Raw genomic sequence first — 6,378 nt, forward strand, 5'->3', positions numbered from 1 at the left:
CAAAGTGACTACTTATGTTGTTGTTTTTTTGTGATAGTCCTATTCAAAAGAGACAAAACCCATACCCTTTAAATGGGTGTCATTATGATTAATTAGATGGTGTAATTAGCTGCAACGGAATATTTCGGTGTGTTATGAAATGGTCTTAATGATTAAACACTAAAATTTAATTTTTTGTTAATTATGCGAGGTAAATTGCGTTTTAAAGTGACTACTTTTGCTATTAACAAAAAACACAAAATAAATGTATTTAGGAACTAATTAGATGGCCTAGTAAAGCTGCAATGGAATATTAATTTAGTGTCTAAAAGATTTAACACTAAATTTATTATCTGTGGATCATATTAGGTAGATTTTGTTCAATGCAATGTTTATTATTTTATTTTATTTTCAAAACAACTGATATTCAGAAAGTCGATATGTAACCAATATAGTTTGATGGATCGACTAAAGCATTAAAAATTCAATTATCTTACCCTAATTTGGCCTCCATTTTGTTATAATGAACGAAATTTTACAAAACCAATATTCAAAATTGCCATGAATTTACCAAACCATGGAGGTAGGAATCCTACCTCCATGACCAAACTAAACAAACAGTGGCTAAAGTGTGGGTGAACAACTTAGGAAATGTTGTCGCTTCGTGAAACGGGAAAAGCGCGGCTGCCGCGGCGACTCGAATTAGCGGCTGGACTTTTCGGCCGTAAATTGAGAATTCGCGGCTGGCATTCGCGGCTGGGAATTCGCGGCTGAGAATTCGCGGCTAGCTTCAGCTTGGTGCTGTCAACACGGTCTGTCAACAGTTGCTCTCTTTCTTTCACGTGAACTGTCGAATCCTGAGCTGAAGTAGGCCTACTGTACCCAGAATTTTGTCAAACAGCAGAATCATTGCTGCTTAAGGTATGATTATATCATTCCATTCATATTGTACGTGTAGCTTAGAATTATAAGTTGTTGATGTTGGCAAAATTGGAAATGTGTTTTGTTGTTTACTCCTTTTTTAGAATTAACGAAACGATTAACTTAAATAAAAATAAAATAGCTCCGGTAGCGTCATGTCCGTTGACGTTGAATGTTAGTTTATGTCACGTTTTCTCTGTGCAGACGACAATCTTGCACACAAAACCTCCATCCAGTATCCTATGCTAATGCATGTACTGTACCTTAATTATGTGTACAGTACACATTTAAACCAAAAAGATAAACAAACATGTACAACAGGATTGTTTGTCATGTTTGTGGTACACAATGTGACAGTACATAGACATGATCGAAATATGCGATTTCCTTGTTGTGTGTCGGGTTGTCAAAAAAACAAAGGTCTCATTTCTCATATTGAAAGAAACCATCAACTTACGAAGCAAGAAAACAATAATAGGTAAAGAGATGCTGTTGTACTTTTCCGGTGTCCACTTGATTTCTGTCAGCATGAATGTTCCGATATTCAGGAGCTACTTGCTCATTTAAGAAGCCATATTACAAGTGGTTTAAATGTACCTTGTCCATTTGAAGGTTGTACTAAAACATTCACAAATAAAAAGTCTTTCTCTTCTCACTTATCACGGTATCACAGAAACTACTCGGCTCATAATGTGAACCAAACATTAATTGTTGACCAAAATGTTAACTTCAATGTTGATGATAATCCATGCCATGATGGAGCAGGTACATCCACATTTACTGAGCCTGAAGACACAGTTGATGGTGATGACAATGATCATGAAGATGACGATGATCCTGGAGTATCTGTGGCTGACTTTATCGAGAGTATTGCACTATTTCTGCTCAAATTATGTTCAAAGTTCCTAGTTCTAGAGAACACTATTCAAATGATAGTGGAAGAGATGCACGATTTGTTTGAACTAAGTATTATACTTTTACAGCATCTTTCTATCTGTATACATTTTATAACAAACGCTTTTCAAGACTAACTCGACCGATCCAAGGCAACGTGTTCCTTTAACATGTTTGTCAGAAACATTGCATGCTACAAGTCAAATTTCCATCTAAATATTTGCAAAGCATTTGTTTGTGTCTTTAACTTTACTGTCCAATACTTTCATTACATGCACTGCAGGTAGACCACTTCAATCTTCAAGATTTTCACTCGCCATTGGAAAGTTTCTCGTGGCAGATTTGGCTAATCCTTTGTCAGCCCTAAGCATGTGGTTCTGTGCTTACTATTGCTTCAATTTGAAGTACCCGAACAAGTCCGAAGGGGCGCTTGATTTTATCCAGAGGTGAGTTTACTGACAATGTTCAAGAAGCTTGGCCTGTTCATGCTAGAGGAATCCCAGGGTTGATGCAGGGTTCAATATATCATGTTCTGTGTTTAACAATTGGAAACATTTAAACCTGCACCAACCCTGAGAATTTTCGCCCTGATTCGAGGTCAGGGTTGAGATTTTTCAACCATTGATCCCCCATGGAAGATAGGTATTGGTTTATTTGGTACTCATGAACAACTACTGAACACAGGAGTCAGCATGTACTTAGGGTGGGACCCCTAAGAGTCATTACAAGTGGGTCTCAATGACCACTTCCTACTGTCCAATGAGACTCTCATTGGACAGTAGGAAGTGGTCTGATATTTGGCCATACTCATAGCACATGTATGCCCACTAGTATGTCAAGGGTCACACATAAAATTAGTGTGCACCCCTCCTTTGTCTCCCTTTCCATTGTTCCTCCCCTGCTTTTCCTGACTACAGTCTTCTTTTGTCTTTTCACTTCTTTCCACCTGGCTGCTTCTGTTACACATGTTTGTGTGTGTTGTGTTGTCATTTAGCCTTTGAGAAGGACTCTGCTAGGGTCGAAACATGACATTAACTCATTTCTGTATCTAAACAGTTCCAAATTTGTTTATAAAAAACATAGCAGCACATCTTTATTTTTTAACAAAGACAAGGCAATATTCCAATCTGTATATTTTTGTTTTTATTGCAGATGTTTCTTGGGCCTAAACCCAGGGACTGGCTCCAAAAGTGGACGAAAGAAGCCGTCTGTTCATCCAGGCGTACTGAAGCTGGCTAATTCAATGAAAGTCTTTGAGAATGAGTGGGACTTGAACTAAAAATCATGGTACATGTAAATGTAATCATCATATGAAAGTTTTGGCTACTCCACCAATATTTTTTGCAGTGACACATAATTTTAATATATGTGCCAATGCAAAAACATGCAGCACATTGTAAACTTGTCTCATTTTTGTTAAGGTAATAATAGTATCAGGCCTTTAATATTAGTGGAAGTTGAACCAATAAACAAAGACCTGTTAATCACATATGTATTCTTGGTGGAGTGGCCAAAACTTGAGCCACTATTAGAGATAAAAATTATGTGTCTCTGCAAAAAATCTGCAACACATAAATACTTGTCTCATTTTTATTCAGGTCAAACTTTTATACAGGCCTTTAAATTCAGTTGGAGTTATGCAAATAAACAAAGACCCGTGATCACATATGTATTCTTGGTGGAGTGGCCAAAACTTGAGCCCCTATTAGAGATAGAAATTATGTGTCACTGCAAAAAATCTGCAACACATAAATACTTGTCTCATATTTATTCAGGTCATACTTTTATACAGGCCTTTAAATTCAGTTGGAGTTATGCCAATAAACAAAGACTTGTGATCACATATGTATTCTTGGTGGAGTGGCCAAAACTTGAGCCACTACTAGAGATAAAAATTATGTGTCACTGCAAAAAAATCTGCAACACATAAATACTTGTCTCATTTTTATTCAGGTCATACTTTTGTACAGGCCTTTAAAATCAGTTGAAGTTATGCCAATAAACAAAGACTTGTGATCACATATGTATTCTTGGTGGAGTGGCCAAAACTTAAGCCACTATTAGAGATAAAAATTATGTGTCTCTGCAAAAAATCTGCAACACATAAATACTTGTCTCATTTTTATTCAGGTCATACTTTTATACAGGCCTTTAAAATCAGTTGGAGTTATGCAAATAAACAAAGACCCGTGATCACATATGTATTCTTGGTGGAGTGGCCAAAACTTGAGCCCCTATTAGAGATAGAAATTATGTGTCACTGCAAAAAAACTGCAACACATAAATACTTGTCTCATATTTATTCAGGTCATACTTTTATACAGGCCTTTAAATTCAGTTGGAGTTATGCCAAAAAAACAAAGACTTGTGATCACATATGTATTCTTGGTGGAGTGGCCAAAACTTGAGCCACTACTAGAGATAAAAATTATGTGTCACTGCAAAAAAATCTGCAACACATAAATACTTGTCTCATTTTTATTCAGGTCATACTTTTGTACAGGCCTTTAAAATCAGTTGAAGTTATGCCAATAAACAAAGACTTGTGATCACATATGTATTCTTGGTGGAGTGGCCAAAACTTAAGCCACTATTAGAGATAAAAATTATGTGTTCATGCAAAAAATCTACAACACATAATTTGTGACGTAATATACGTGTAATGTTCTGTTCTGATAGTGGAACAAAAAATAGACAAGTTTGTATTATAGTTTTTTTTTGTGTTTTTTTTTGTTCCACCATCAGAACAGAACATTACACCGTTATTTTGATTTATTTATTAAATGTTGGAGATGTTTTTGTTCTGCTTTTCTTGTTTGTTCTTAGGGTTCCAAGAAGGTATATGCCAAAGTTTGCCAAGTTTTTACATGTTTGTGGTTTGAGGATGTTGAGCGCTAAATAAAAAGAAATCGAAATCCTATACTGATGTGTTCCGGTAATATTATTAATTGTTTTTTCTTGACGTTTTGAGTTATTAAATTGACGTGTATTTTACGGTAAGGTACGGAACGTGATTTTACTGGGATGATTTTGTGAAACTAATTTCAAAAAGCTGTGATGTTAAAGCAAAAGTTATGTGAAAGGACGTTGGAGCTGTCCTATTTGTACAAGCCTCTCCTTGTAAAATCACAGCGACGAACCATAATTTTACAACACTGAAGGTACTGTGGTTTAACAGTGTGGCGTGTAATTTTGCTAAACCGTCAACGTAAAGTAACATTAATGGGACCGTGATTTTACAGGGTTTAATTTGTGAAATTAAGGTTAGAAAGTTGTTAACTTACAAGAACAGTTACGTTTAATGACTGGAGCTGCCCTATTTTTACAAGCCTCTGTTTGTAAAATCACAGCGACGAACCATAATTTTACAACACCGAAGGTACTGTGATTTAACAGTGTCGCGTGTAATTTAGCTAAACCGTCAACGTGAAGTTACATTGGTGGGACTGTGATTTTACAGGGTTTAATTTGTAAAATTAATGTTGGAAAGCTGTTATTTTACAAGAAAAGTTACGTTTAATGACTGGAGCTGCCCTATTCTTACAAGCCTCTCCTTGTAAAATCACAGCGACGAACCATAATTTTACAACACCGAAGGTACTGTGATTTAACAGTGTGGCCTGTACATTTACTTTAGACCGTTTATTTACGGGATAGTACTGGCGTCCAAACTGCCAGGAAAAAACCGTAAAAATACGATTTTTTTTTTTACAGTGCATGTTTGTTAGTACAGAATTAATCTCAGCTCAATCTGTGCAAACTTAAAAAATGATCATCTCAGATCTCGCTTAGATTCCACCAGTAGCTTCAAAACACCCATGTTTCTTAGTACAGAATTTATCTCAGCTCAATCTGAGCAATTTAAAAAATGATCATCTCAGATCTGGCTTAGATTCAACCAGTAGCTTAACAATATCCACATTTCTTAGCACAGAATTAATCTAAGCTCAATCTGAGCCTTTTCAAAAGAATTACCATCTCAGATCTCGCTAAGATGCAACCAGTAGCTTAAAAACACCCATGTTTCTTAGTATAGAATCAATCTCAGCTAAATTTGAGCAATTTAAAAAAGATCACAAAACACCCATGTTTGTTAGTACATAATTAATCTGAGCGAGATCTGAGCAATTTGAAAAAAACTGATCACCTCAGATCTCGCTGAGATTTGACTAGTAGTTTCACAACATCCACATTTCTTAGTACAGAATTTATCTCAGCTCAATCTGAGCAATTTCAAAACAATAATCAACTCAGAGCTCAATAAGATTCAACAAGTAGCTTCAAAACACCCGAGTTTCTTAGTATAGAATCAATCTTATCTAAATCTGAGCAATTTCAAAAAGATCACCTCAGATCTTGCTAAGGTTCAGCCAGTAGCTTCAGAACCCCATGTTTTGTTAGTACAGAATTTATCACAGCTTAATCTGAGCAATTTCAAAACAATAATCATCTCAGATCTCACTAAGACTCAACAAGTAGCTTCAAACACCCATGTTTCTAAGTATAGAATCAATCTTAGCTAAATCTAAGCAATTTAAAGAAGATCACCTCAGATCTTGCTAAGGTTCAACCAGTAGCTTCAGA

At 35.8% G+C, this 6,378-nt stretch overlaps 1 long non-coding RNA gene across 1 annotated transcript; it reads left to right on the plus strand.

The window, feature by feature from the left end:
• The first annotated feature begins 772 nt into the window (after nucleotides 1-772).
• Nucleotides 773-4,868, plus strand: LOC139941740 (uncharacterized). The gene is made up of 3 exons (XR_011786623.1): nucleotides 773-900; nucleotides 2,078-2,240; nucleotides 2,947-4,868. It is a non-coding gene; the product is annotated as an uncharacterized lncRNA (long non-coding RNA).
• Nucleotides 4,869-6,378: the final 1,510 nt, after the last annotated feature.

The sequence above is a fragment of the Asterias amurensis genome, chromosome 9 (genome assembly GCF_032118995.1).
Source record: "Asterias amurensis chromosome 9, ASM3211899v1".
Classification (NCBI taxonomy): Eukaryota; Metazoa; Echinodermata; class Asteroidea; order Forcipulatida; family Asteriidae; genus Asterias; species Asterias amurensis.